This window comes from Lissotriton vulgaris, chromosome 7 (assembly GCF_964263255.1).
Source record: "Lissotriton vulgaris chromosome 7, aLisVul1.2, whole genome shotgun sequence".
Classification (NCBI taxonomy): domain Eukaryota; kingdom Metazoa; phylum Chordata; class Amphibia; order Caudata; family Salamandridae; genus Lissotriton; species Lissotriton vulgaris.
In genome coordinates this window covers 805,351,400-805,365,783 of record NC_141695.1, presented here as the reverse complement: position 1 = coordinate 805,365,783, position 14,384 = coordinate 805,351,400, and the positions used below count along the sequence as shown (strand labels likewise).

The window sequence follows — 14,384 nt, the reverse complement described above, 5'->3', positions numbered from 1 at the left end:
GCCTCTTTTTCTTTTCGGGGTAGGTGATCTGTCAGGTGTATGTAGACATGGGGTATTAGTCTACATATGTGATTCTATACCAGGGTCTGTTATGCTTTCTTTTGTCCTTGGGGTACCTTGTTGTTCAGTGTGGATAAGTTCCCTTGGTTGTACATTCTCTTTCTAGGCTAATCCACTAACCTCACCAGCCATCCCTTCTGTCACTGTGCCTAATCCTAGAGATAGGCGGCGTTCCACTCTATCTATTTCAACATTAATCGCACTAACTGTGCGCACTATGGAAGGAATCAATAGTGGTGCATGGAGGGTCAACTACAAATTTTTGCATTTTAGCTTCACCATTTCTAACTTGCAATATACTCGTAATATACACAGTACCTTACCCCCAAAGAATTCCAAAATAGACAAATATTAATTTGTACATATAGAGTTGTAAGCATAAAGTGTCTGTTGCAGGTTACAGGATTCACTGTGAAGTGCAGTGCACAATGAAAAAAGTACAAAGTGCAAGGTACTAGGGACCAAGGATTAGATTTAAAGTGCCAAGTGCTGAGACAAAGAGCTTGGTTCAATAGGCAAAAATACGAGTTATAAAATTCCCAAGTGAAAATGAGTTAAAAAAAATCAAAAAGTTAAAAGACACTAATTGGTACTAAATATTCACAGAAGCATCAATAGAGGCATTTAGGGTATGCAAAATATAATATTAAAAATTGGAACACAATTTGGCTGAACCGTTAGAACCTAAAAATTGTTAAAAAGAAAAACTTTGTTAGAGTTTGACTAAAAGTAAACCAGTTCTGGTATCTTGCTGCTAGCACCTGCTGCTTGCAAATCCTCCCTGCTGCCAAAGCAATAGGAGAAGCTCACCAGTATTTAAGTGGGCAGGCACAAAGTAATTAGTTCATTTTAAAGCCTCACTGCCATTTCCATTCTGTTCTCACTCCTCACCCACGCACACAAGGCTCTCCACGACCTGGGCCCCAAGTACCTCAAAAACCGCCTCACCTTCTACACGCACACCCGCCAGATGCGATCGACTAGCCTCGCCCTCGCCATAGTACCACGCATTCGCAGAGCCACCGCCGGAGGAAGATCCTTCTCCTACCTGGCGGCCAAAACATGGAACTCCCTCCCCATCCACCTTCGGCTGACCCACGACCATCTCTCCTTCAGGAAGCAACTCAAGACCTGGCTTTTCGAGCAGTAACGGACCTCTCCCTCCCAGCGCCTTGAGACCCTTTCGGGTAAGTGGAGCGCTATATAAATTGTTTGATTGATTGATTGATTGATTCAACGTTTAGAGGTCTCACCCCAGTTGAATTCCGTCGTGACCTCCTTAAATGTTATCCAGGTGTTCAAAACCTTAGCCCCTAAACCAAGGGGGGTGTCCCTGACTTGCCACATTCAGCCGCGGACAGACGCAGATGGGTCAGCCCTAGGCCAGGGAATGTCCACGCGCGTCCCGCGCTGCGGGAGTGCTCAGGTGTTTTTCAGGGCACCAGGAGGGTGACCTAACCTCCCGCACCGCGCAGAGAGCAGAGCCTGCTGGGGGACCAAGTCCCACCCCAGCGATGTTTACGGGTCTGCCAGTGTTGTTGCCTGGACCCTCTACACAGAAAGCAAACAAGCGTTGGGCCTCCGATAGCTCAAGTAAGAAACCCGCGCTACTGGAGTGCTTTGGCGTTTCTCAGGGTGCCGGGACAGTGACGTCACCTGTCACGCAGAGAGCAGAGTCTGCTGGGGGACCGAGTCCCACCCCACTTCTGTTAGCGGGTCTGCCGGTGTTGCTGCTTGTACTCCCTGCACAGAAAGCAAACAAGCGTTGGGGCTCCGATACCCAGGTAAGAAACCCGTGCTGTGAGAGTGCTCTGGCGTTTTTCAGGGCGCCGGAAGGGTGACGTCCCCTCCCGCGCCGAGCAGAGAGCAGAGCCTGCTGGGGGACCGAGTCCCACCCTAGCCATGTTAGCGGGCCTGCCGGTGTTGCTTTCTGGACCCCCTGGACAGAAAGCAAACAAGCGTTGGGGCTCCGATAGCCCAGGTAAGAAACCCATTTGTTCTTGTTGCTAATTTGTTTGCATCATATTTTTTTAAATAAATGTGTCAATTGGAAGTCAAAACTGCTCTTTATAACTCTGCCCCTAGTGACCCTCCCCTCTTCCCCCTTACCAATGCCACACCTTGACCCCAATTTATGAGCTCCCAGAGTACATTTGATTGAATTCCAGCACAAGCAGAAAGTGTTTCTGACTATTTCCTCAGGCCTGCTGTGGCTTCTTTTTGCTGCCACTGGTCATAATCTTTGATTTCCCTCACCCTTATTGTGGCATTGAGTTTTTATGGGACATACCACTGAACGACAGAAAGTGCCAAACAAATACTAGTGATACTTGGCATCCCTGCCCTTCAGTATCCACTACTGTTCACTGCAGTTGCATCGTATGTGTAATCGAACCCTTGATACAATGGTCCAATCATTAGATGGCTCAAAGGATTCTCCTGCGACCTTCATTTCAGTGCTAACAGGCACAGGCAGTGGAGCCTCATATCCTCCCTTAGGTGCTGCTCCCCTTTGCCCCCCCCCCCTCACACAACATCAATTCTGACTTCAGCCTTACACCAGCTGCTCCAGCACTGAGAACCACGCTGGCTCCGGCAAAGCGTGCCATCTTTGCCACCACCGGCACCACTGCTGCTGCAGCAGCACTGGGATCAACACTCAGCTCCCATAATGCACCGCAACCCTGATCGTCACTCCACCGTACTATTACACTACTGGTGACCATGCTAGTACTGGCAATAAATCGCAGTCTTGACCTTCACCACACCCTGTTACTCTAGGACTGGGTCTCACACACAGCTCTCCCAATGCGCCCCAACCTTGCTTTACACCACACCCCCATTCCAGGACTGGGACTCACACCGCTCTCCCAATGCGCACCACTCTTGCTCTTCACCACACTCCGCTATTCCAGGACTGAAACTCACACACAGCTCTTCCAGTGTGCCCCAATCTTCCTCCACACCGCGCAGTTCCAAGACTGGGACTCACACACAGCTCTCCTAATGCACCCCAATCTGTAGCGATCGTCCGATCAGCATTCTAGTGTTTCCTCATGCTGTAACATACACTGAACACCCACCCACCACAGGCGTCAACAGTCAGGTGACCCTGACAATAAAAGGGGCCGAGCGCACGTGCTCTGGGCCCGTTATGCACCCATACCAACGGTGTCTGTGTGGTCCTTCCACGAGCATGTGGGCCTAGCGCCTGCCAACTCATCGACGAGGGGGCTGTGCCCTTGCGTGCAGCAGCCCAGAAGCTGTGAAAAAGGGGGAGAGAGCTGCCCATGCAAAGGGCACCCCCTGTGAGTAGTCGAGAAATGCCTAATCACCTGCGGGGCATGTGAAGAGCCCCTGGCATGAAGACGGTGAACGGGAGCCCACCCCGCACCAACGTGATGACGCGCGGGGCGTGAGAAGTGCCCCGGGTGGAGGTGAGAATGTCGGGAGCCCACCCGAGCCTGCAGTACCTACATGTAACTGACCCCCCCGGGAGGCGCCCGACGCGCTTGAAGTCCCACGGGCGTGAGAAGAGCCCCGTGGGTGCGATAAGCCGAGCAGGAGCCCATCCAGCATCGGAAGGTCCGCAGACAGCCGTGGCATGCTGAGAAGAGTGCCCTGAGCAGCAGGAAGTCGGTGGGAGCCCACCCCTCATCTGAAGGTGAAGGTGAGCCCCCTGCGAGCAAGAGTGACTGGTGTCCTATAGAGGTCTGGCTGTCCCCAGCGCCAGCCCATGCCCCAGCGCGGTGAGTGAGAAAGGCTGCGGCAACTGCCTCGGGTGCGGGCATAAGCGGAGCCCACCGCGATGAAGAGTGAACTGTGCCCGATGGAGAAAAAAAACCAACTAAGCAGCCCGGGAGTAGCGCAACCCTCCCTCACCCCGTGCAGCATGTGAGAAGTGAGGCTGCAGCAGTGGGGTGGAGGAGAGAAGAAGACTATCCCGGAGGGAAACTGCCCCGGAGGGAAGGAAGCCCGCAGTATCTGGTAGCGGTTCCTACCGCTCCCTCCCCTGTGCAGCGTGTGTGAAGCTGCTGCGGCGGGGGTGAACCATTAAAAAGGCCCAGCGCCGCCAACCGTGAGGGAAGGAGAAAAGACTCACAGCGGGGGAGAGAAGGTCCTGTTGTGAAGCAGGAATCCCGTGGAGTGTGGTTCGGCGGCGGCCGATGGGGAGAGTGCCCTGTCCACGGGGTCTGGGTAGGTGAAGCGGTCCCAAGGGAAATGCTTTTCTCCCCCCCCCAGCAAGAAGAGGGGAAGCTAGAAGAGAGCAGAAGAGGCGCTGAATGAGAGATGGCGCGAGGGCCCCAGCATGTGCAAAGCTGCCAGGGTTTTCATGTAAGCGGTACCCTGCCATCTAGTGGCCATGCAGCAGTATGGCGCTGGTAAATGAAAATAATTGCCAGCACGGACAATACTGCAAACGAGCGGCAGAAGCAGCCGCGTGACCGAAGAGATCTTGGAGTGAGGCCCGCAGCGTGAGTAAAGCTGCTGGGGCCCATAGGGGCACAGTGGGGACAACCTTAACCCAGGCGGCCTTCCATGAGGCAATGAGTAGGACAGTGCCAGAAATACAGCAATGCCGCTCTGCAACAGCGGTTACCCAGTAAAGCAGATGGGAAATGGGCAACTGCACAAAGGAAGCAGACCCCCACAAGTGTCCCGTTAAGGGTCTTCAAAGGACAAGCTGACAAGGTGCGAGTGAAGGAATGCGGTGACGCCCACTGGTGAGAGATGGTCACTGCCGCAGTAAGTAGGACAGTGAAGCACTGCACACAGACACCGGGCGGAAGCCAAGACAACAGCCCAAAGCAGCAAGACTCTAAAGGGACCGAAGAGCGCAATCAGAAGCGTGCCGAAGCACTGCGACTGTGGAGAGAAGAAGAGGTGGTTGCGAGGACAATCAGAAGCACGAAGACCCACAAAAGGAGGAGGAAGCCGACCGGTCAGTTGGTCGCAAGGAGGAAGAAACCGACCTGCCAGTTTGGTCGCAAGTAGGAAGATGCCGACCATCCAGTTTGGTCGCAAGGAGGAAGAAGCAGACCGGCCAGTTTGTCCGCAAGGAGGAAGAAGTCGACCTGCCAGATGGTCGCAAGGAGGAAGAAGCCGACCTGCCAGATGGTCGCAAAGAGGAAGAAGCCGACTAGTCAGTTGGTTGCAAGGAGGAAGAAGCCTACCAGTCAGTTGGTCGCAAGGAGGAAGAATCCGACCTGCCAGATGGTCACAAGGATGACGCCGACCTAGAAGAGGTCAGAGAGAAAGAAGATATCTGATGAGAGGTCTGACAAGGAGGATGGAGAAGACATCCGTGAGGAGAGGTCCGCGAAGAGGACCAGGAAGAGACAGAAGAGAAGTCCAACGACATCAACTAGAAGTCAGAGGTAATCAAGCGAGAGAAGGTCGCGCCTAGGGGAGTACAAGACCAGAGAGACACGTGTGGAGTGCATGCTACACAGAGAGGCCTGGTTAGGGCGACCAGCAGAAGAGAAGATAAGAATGCGTCGCAAAACAAATAAGGAGAAGACAGAACTTGAGTGGCAAGACGCCATGGTGAAAGATGAAAAGGACAGGAGAAGAGTAAAGAGGTGTGCGTGACAGATCAACACACACACCAGAAGGGGAACACCTGAAGAAGAAAGCGCAAAGGTGCAAGAACATCGGAACACGGTGCCTGGAAAACATCAGTCAGTAACACTGGAAGTACACATCTCCTTGTGAATCACCTGGTGACGACAGAGGCGAGCAAGCCGTCCCATTGGTAACAACCACCTCTGGGATGAAACGGAGACAAGACCGCGGAAATCCAAGGGGCAGAGGCCTCTGGGTCACCGGTGGCAGAGGGTCCCAACACGAGAGATGGACTGTTGAAGCTCGCTCTGGAAATCCTGGGAGAACAAAGGTAGCATGCAAAGGAACAAGAGCCATAAAACACCCTTTTCAGGTGGAGCTTTGGACACAGAGAGAGGACCCGTAGCGATTCCTCCAATGAGGTTGGAGCGACAAGGCGGCCGTCCACCGGTCCAGGGGGAGCCTGGCAGTAAAGAGCCTCTGGGTCGTCCGGTGAAAGGGGACCCCCACAAGAGCGGGGCATCGGTGAGAGGGACATCCTGCAACTGCGAATCCCGTTGGAAGAAGAGAATCACCAGATGGAGAAAGTACTTCACCCAGGACTGTACAGTGGAAATAACACATAACTGATCCACCATCATTCCATCTGCACATTCACTGGATGTGGAACAGGAAGAGAGAGACTGTAGATCACACTTCCAAGTTACAAGCCCGAAAAAGACTACATCCACTGGTCACCCTGACATCGTGCCAAGGAAAACTAGTGGTCCCGGCTGCAAGGATACCCTCGTAGGCGGTTGGCCAGCAGCAGAGAAGACTACGTGGAACACGTTATTGTTATGTTGCATTTGTTTCCAAATTATATTCTCTCTCACAGGTTCGGACATCATTGTATTGACCTTTATTAAAGTTTGGGAGGGATGTAGTGATCGTCGGATCAGCATTGTAGTGTTTCACCATGTTGTAACATACACTGAACCCCCACCCACCACAGGCGTCACCAGTCAGGTGAACTTGACAATAAAAGGGAGCGAGCACATGTGCTCTGGGCCAGTTATGCACCCATACCAACGGTGTCTGTGTGGTCCTTCCATGAGCATGTGGGCCTAGCGCCCGCCAACTCTACACAATCCAGCTCTTCACCACACACCGCTATTCCAGGACTCACACACAGCACTCCCAATGGGCCCCAATGTTCCTTTAAATCCTGCTATTCCAGGCCTAGGTCTCACACACCGCTCTCACAATGTGCCCCAATACTGCTCTTCTCCACACCGGCTATTCAAAGACTGGGAATCACATCCAGCTCTTCCAATGTGCCCCAATCTTGCTCTTCACCACACCCCGCTATTTCAAGACTGGGACTCACACACATCTCTTCCAATGCGCCCCAATCTTGCTCTTTACTACACATTGCTACTCGAGGACTGGAACTCGCATACAGCTCTCCCAGTGCACCCCAGTCTTGCTTTACACCACACCCCTGCTATTCCGTACCAGGGACTCGCATACAGCTCTCTCAGTGCGCCCCAATCTTGATCCACACCCTGCTATTCCAGAACTGAAACTCTAACACAGCTCTCCCAATGCGCTCCAATGTTTCTCTTCACCACACCCCGCTATTCCAGGACTGGGTCTCACACACAGATTTCCCAATTTGTCCCAATCTTGCTCTTCACCAAACCCCGCTATTCCAGAACTGGGTCTCACAGACAACTGTCCCAATGCGCCCCAATATTTCTCTTCACCACACCCTGCTATTCCAGGACTGTAACTCACACACAGCTCTGCCAATGCGCCCCAATCTTGATCCACACCCGCTATTTCAGGACTGGAACACACACACAGCTCTTCCAGTGCACCCCAGTCTTGCTTTACACCACACCCTGCTATTCCAGACCTGGGACTCGCACACAGCTCTCTCAGTGCGCCCCAATCTTGATCCATACCCTGATATTCCAGGACTGAAACTCATACACAGCTTTCCCAATGCGACTCAATCTTGCTGAGCATCCTGCTTTTCCAAGACTGGGACTCACACACAGCTCCTCCAGTGTGCCCCAGTCTGGCTTTACACCACACCCCGCTATTCCAGAACTGGAACTCGCACACAGCTCTCCAGGTAAGTCCCAATCTAGCTCCGCACCCGGCTATTCCAGGACTGAAACTCATACACAGCTCTCCCATTGCGCCCCAATCTTACTCTTCACCACACCCCGCTATTTCAGGACTGGGACTCACACACAGCTCTCTCAATGCACCCCAATCTTGCTCTAAACCCTGCTATTCAAGGACGGAAACTCACATACAGCTCTCCCAATGCGCCTTAATCGTTCTCTTCACCACACCCCGCTATTCCAGGACTGGGACTCACACACAGCTCTCTCAATGCACCCCAATCTTGCTCTAAATCCTGCTATTCCAGGACTGGGACTCACACACAGCTCTCTCAATGCACCCCAATCTTGCTCTAAATCCTGCTATTCAAGGACGGAGACTCACACACAGCTCTCCCAATGCGCCCCAATCTTTCTCTTCACCACACACAGCTATTCGAGGACTGGGTCTCACACAAAACTCTCCCAATGCGGCCCAATCTTTCTATTCACCACACCTGCAATTCCTGGTCTGGGTCTCACACACAGCTCTCCCAATGCGCCCTAATCATGCTCCACAACCCGCTATACCAGGACTGGGACTCACACACAGCTCTCCCAGCGGGCCCCAATCTTGCGGCACACCCGCTATTTCAATACTGGGACTCACACACAGCTCTTGCAGTGCCCCCGGTCTTGCTTTACACCACACCCCTGCTATTCCGTACCAGGGACTCGCATACAGCTCTCTCAGTGCGCCCCAATCTTGATCCACACCCGGCTATTCCAGGACTGGGACTCACACACAGCTCTCTCAAGGCGCCCCGATCTTGCTCCACACCCCACTATTCCAGGACTGGGACTCACACAAAGCTCTCCCAGCAGACCCCAATCTTGCGCCACAACCCGCTATTCCAAGACTGGGACTCACACACAGCTCTTCCAGTGCGCCCCAGTCTTGCTTTACACCACACCCCTGCTATTCCGTACCAGGGACTCGCACACAGCTCTCTCAGTGCGCCCCAATCTTGATCCACACCCCGCTATTCCAGGACTGAAACTCATACACAGCTTTCCCAATTTGTCCCAATCTTGCTCTTCACCAAACCCCGCTATTCCAGAACTGGGTCTCACAGACAACTGTCCCAATGCGCCCCAATATTTCTCTTCACCACACCCTGCTATTCCAGGACTGGAACTCACACACAGCTCTGCCAATGCGCCCCAATCTTGCTGCACACCCCGCTATTCCAAGACTGGGACTCACACGCAGCTCTTCCAGTGCACCCCAATGTTCCTTCAAACCCTTCTATTCCAGGACTGGATCTCACACTCAGCTCTCCGAATGCACCCCAATATTTCTCTTCACCACACCCTGCTATTCCAGGACTGGGACTCACACACTGCTCTCCCAATGCGCCCCAATCTTGCTGCACACCCCGCAATTCCAGGACTGAAACTCCCACACAGCTCTCACAGTGCACCCCAATCTTGCTTTTCATCACACCCTCTTTTCCAGGAGTGAGACTCACACACAGCTCTCCCAATGCGCCCCAATCAAACACTTCACACCAATTTTGCTCCACGCCCCACTTTTCCACGACTGGGTCTCACGCACAGCTCTCCCAATGCGCCCCAATTTTGCTCCACACCCCACTTTTCCACGACTGGGTCTCACACGCAGCTCTCCCAATGCGCCCCAATTTTGCTCCACACCCCACTTTTCCACGACTGGGTCTCATACACAGCTATCCCAATGCGCCCCAATCTTGCTGGGACTCGAACACAGATCTCCCAGTGCGCCCTAATCTTGCTCTACAGTCTACACCGCACCCCGCTATTTCAGGATTGGGACTCACCTACAATTCGTGCAACGCACCTCAGTCGTGTCCCTAGTCTGCCGTGCTATTTCAGTCGGGAGAAGCGCAGGAGCTAAGGGATTGCACCTGAATCCCGACCTTCAGACCCCTGCTGGAATCACGCCGGGCTCCGACAACGCATACACCACAGTCCTGACCTGGACTGACCTCTGCAGCTCAAGTACTGAACCTCTCACACTGAACACAACTAGCTCTCCCACGGTCCCCTTGCCAACTGTGCACTTACTACGGTACTTGGTGCCACGCAAAGGCCAGACAACAAACCTGAACCATGTCCTTCAGTCCCCCTCCTGCTATTCCAGTACTGTCGACCACGTAGCTGTACTGAAGCCAATAATGTTCAGTGGCACCGCTGGATATGCCGGGCTTCGGGTCTAAGAGTGCCCGGTTTACTCCTACACATGTCTCTCACCGCCTCCCGGGGGCACAACATCCATTTGGCCAGCAGGTGCAGTGGCACCGAGAGGCCTACTGACTAATACCTGATTATTGCTGCATTTTATAATCCAAACAGCAACCATGGGGCGTTTCAATTCCCTCCTTGCACTGGGTCTTGTGGGCACACTGATGCGCTACTGCCCCCTGCGATATTGAACATCTGGACATGCAGATGTGACATGTGTGAAAAGGCACCTTCTCACAGACCTCACCGCACTACAACGCCCTGCCAGCCGAGAACTGCCCATAGGTGTAACGTGCTATCCATCTGATAAGCGCTTCGGCGCTTTTTCAGGCGTATGAAGCACTGTGCAAATTGCAATTACAGTTAAAGTTACAATTGGTCCTGATGGCAACAAAAAAATATTCTAGTACAGTCTCTGTCGTGAATCTGCGTCCTGTGCAAGAGCATAGCCAAGGGGTGTCTACTTACCGTCCTTAACGCGACCGATAGGCCTGGAACTGTGATTTGGCGAAGTCAGCCCGGGCTTTTCTACCCCGTCCTTGACCACCCCACCACCCCCGTGTCCACGTGATAGGACCCTGTTTCTTAACTAGCACAGGACTCGACCTATCAAATGGAAAGGCAAAGATCGACGTGGAGGGAGGGGGTGAAGGGTGCATGGGAAGCTTGTGGAGTCAAGGGCGCCAATAGGGGATCATCTATAGGAGGTTTGTTTTGTAAAGTTTGCACACTTCCCTTTAGTTGTTGGGAAGCTCAGCTGAGGAGCATGTGATTTCTTGGAGTTAAAAAACCGAACTGAAACTTACGCGTAAGGACCCAAGGAAACGAAACTAGGAGTGGTCCGGCTTTCTTTCTCGAGGAAAAGAAAGAGACTTCTGTTTCCCCTGCGGCGCCCCCTCCCGATTCAGATGTGTGAGACTCCCGAGTTCAAGGCTAGTCTACCGCCCCCTGCAGGTTATGCAGCCGATGAGGTAAATGATGCAAATATATATTTATGCGAAAAAGCAGCGGCTGCAGAATCGCATACTTCCAGTGGTCCTGCTTATAGGGTATGAGTGTCACACCGTGTAACAGTTTTACTCACTGAATATAACGGCAGATTTGGAGTCGTCTCACTCATTGTGTGCACGTGTTACCCGCTGGGTGGGAGTCTCACACCTTGTCTCACTTATATATGAGAGTAACAGGGTACAAGAAGTGCACAGCCTCGTCTCACTAGGCAAGTCCTACACTGTCAGACACAATGTCTACTTCACTAGATGTGAATCTCAACTCCTTGGAGCATTGTCTCACTCAATGGGCAGAAATAACCCTTGTAGCAGAGTCTCACACACTGAGTAGGAATCCACCACAGCGGAGAAGATTCTTATTAATCCGATATGGGATTTGTTTATTGGAAAATCCTATTTTTGGCGTCTAATCTTTGAACAGTCTCCTTTGGGTGTGAGTCACGTTTGAGATCCCTCTTACCGCCTGTTAGTCACACCGCAACCCTTAGTTCGCACCAGGACTCCTTTGGGGATATTTCTACTTCGCTTTAGCAACTCCTTTCAAATGAAATCAAACCCTTACTCCATAAGTGCAGCCTCAGGCAGTAAGCGAGACTCACTGGTGATACAGCCCAGTCTCACTCAGCGGGTGTGTTCCATATTTTGCAGCACAGTTACACCAGGATGTAAGTCTCACACTGTAGAGCGCATTCCCACTTGAGTGTGACGCTCGGGCCCGTTCTATAGATCTAGGAAAGACAGGGGCAAGGGGGCCACCCATGGAACAAGTACTGGCTGTTGCCTCCAGAGCCCCAGGAGACAGATACAGCTAGAAGGTCACTCAATCGACAAAGGGACTCATTTTTAGGCGTTGACCTTTAGGAGGTTGCAAGGACAAGCAGACAAGGACCACAGTTGGAAGGTGATGCAGGTCTAAAAATTCCCTCACAGCTAACAAATAAATAGGACACAATAATTGTATTGCCCAGTGATTGTTGTGAATTTACTAGAATAAGAATCCATAATCAGGATCAGTTGGTCAGTAATATGTGGGCTTCATAGTTAAATATATTGCTACTGAGTTGCGATGAATCTTGTTTCTCTAACGCAGTTTCAGCCTACAATCACTGTGTGCTCAAGTAAGGAGACTGCAGGCAACACCTGTGTGTTCAGCAGGTGTGCAACTCCTATTGGACAACACCCTCCTCTGTACCCAAGCCTATGCCCATCATGCAATCCATTTTCAGATTGCCTTGAAAGGGGGGGGATACTTGTTACCTGCACTACCCACACACTCCAAGCCTGTCTTTGCTCCTCTAATTGTGGGCTTATCCAATGTATATTGTTAGGGCTGTGTCTTTACCTATAGCACTTCCTGATCCCACCACCCTAGGCGAATCCACACTTGAATTTCAGGGCCCTGGCCCTCTTTAAACTTTCATACCAGGGAGTCCTGTTTGGACATATTAAGGTATGGTTAGAGATAGGGCTAGAACTCCTGCACTATTTCGTCCTCATCACATCCTTCCTTGAGGATGCCTTAATGTCTCTCTCTCTCTTGTCCAATAACTTACATGTATTCCTTCAACAGAATCCCGCATGATGGGTTGGACTATCAGCACCAAGGAAGTAGCCAGAAAAGTAAAATAACTCCGCTTTCGAACAATATTGAAATTCCTGGAAGTTGCCATATTCCGTTTCCTTTTTGCTTCCATCTCTCAGTTCTTCCTTCTAACTTTTTTCCATCTATCTATGCAGTCATCTTTCTTTCTGTCCATATATCCAGTCTTTTTTTCCACCTGTCTCTCTGGCTTTATCCACCGTTCTCTCAATTCGTCTTGCCTTTTTACATATTCCTTTCATTAATTCATTCAACCAACATCAACCTTCCTTCCTTCCTTTTATCCATCCATCCTTCCCTCTCGCCGTACAACCCACTCTCCATCCTTCTCCTTAGCAGGACCCCACAGGGAAGTTTAAAAGGAGTGGAGGCATAATACATAATTGGTGCTTAGTTACTGGAAAAGTGGAACAAACAGATATATATCAGTACTTAGGAGTTTTTTCAGCCCTAATGGGAGATTTGCACCCCAAATGGAAGAAATTAAGAGGAAAGGGCAGGCACTCCGAGTTTTCTTGGGAATACTCCATAGTAATAGGAAAGGCTCCTCCTTTAGTTCAATCTTGCAGGTGGCCTAAGCCAGAATCCTGCTTACGTTAGCATTCTGGAGCAAGGCTCTGAGAGGCCGGGACAGTACGATGCTAGAATTCACAGTTTCAAGAATTTACAAAGCAGTTTTGCATCTACTGTCCCCAGCTCAAATCAGATTGGAGTCTGGCCCGGTTAAACAAACCCTGGGCAGACATGCGGCTTTTGTGATCTGCTGCCAAAGCCTCAAACTTGTGAAAGAGGGCTCCTTGGGAAACCATCTTTGGCTGGAAATACAGGGGTGGGATGGGTCACCCATGAGGGCTTATTTGCAAAGGTCACTTGCCACTTTGGATCTCTCAACTGCATGGGCCTAGAATCTGAAACTTGCTGGAAAAAATTATAAAAATAAACACTAAAGCAATATCTCTTTTAGGAATCAAGACGGCTTTGGCAAGGAGGAGACATGGTTGGTTAACTTTTTGTAACTATATGAAGTTATCTTAGAAAGGCTATTTAGCAACAACTTGTAGCATCCAGAAAAAAGAGCAATTTCTAAATATCAGGCATGGGATAGTGCCAGTACTAGAGCACTACCCGCGATGGCAAAGAAAGGCTATGGGGAACAATGCAGGCTTTGCAGTGAAGCGCCTGAGGACATCGTTCATGCGCTGTGCCTCTAGAAAAGCTCCTTATATGAACGCAAGGAGTTCATCAAGAGAGGGATAAGAGCCCACAGGGAGGCCGGTCATGTGTTTCAATCCAGCTGACCTAACACTCAACTGTGCGCTGGGAATATTTTTCAGGAGTGTGGAGAAAAAAAGGCCATAAATACTAGGAAGTAGAAGGACATTTACTGTGTAGTAGACTTCAAATCACTTTATAAAACTCTTCTCTCCTAGTGGGGCCACGCAAATATAGCGTTTGTAAAACCCATTTGCACTAACCTTTTTATTGACTTTCTTAATTCGGCGTCCATTATTGCACCTGGACATATTAAGTCATTTTAATTATAAGAATATTCATTTTGATAGATAAACTTGATTTTTTTAGAAAGATTAATTTGATGAGGGCTAATTAATGGTTTTGTAGTGATGAATACATCGTATCGCTATGGTTTTAATTAACTAAGCGAATAAAATGTAAACTTGGATTTGAAACTTTGTTTAATAGGGAGGTGGTCGAGGACTGTTTGTCCTGCAAGATGGGCCACTGTATCTCTTGGGTGGATTATATTAAGCA

At 50.8% G+C, this 14,384-nt stretch overlaps 1 protein-coding gene across 3 annotated transcripts in view; it reads right to left on the bottom strand.

Moving 5' to 3' along the window:
• Window positions 1–10,587, bottom strand: part of LGALS3BP (galectin 3 binding protein) — a 150,624-nt gene extending 140,037 nt beyond the window's left edge. Inside the window, exon 1 of one of the 3 annotated variants that reach the window (XM_086931072.1) lies at window positions 10,473–10,587. The gene's annotated coding sequence lies outside the window, so the exon portion shown is untranslated. Of the gene's footprint in view, window positions 1–9,580; window positions 9,687–10,472 lie in introns of those variants that run through there. The other 2 variants (XM_086931073.1, XM_086931074.1) reach the window with 2 other exon arrangements.
• Window positions 10,588–14,384: the final 3,797 nt, after the last annotated feature.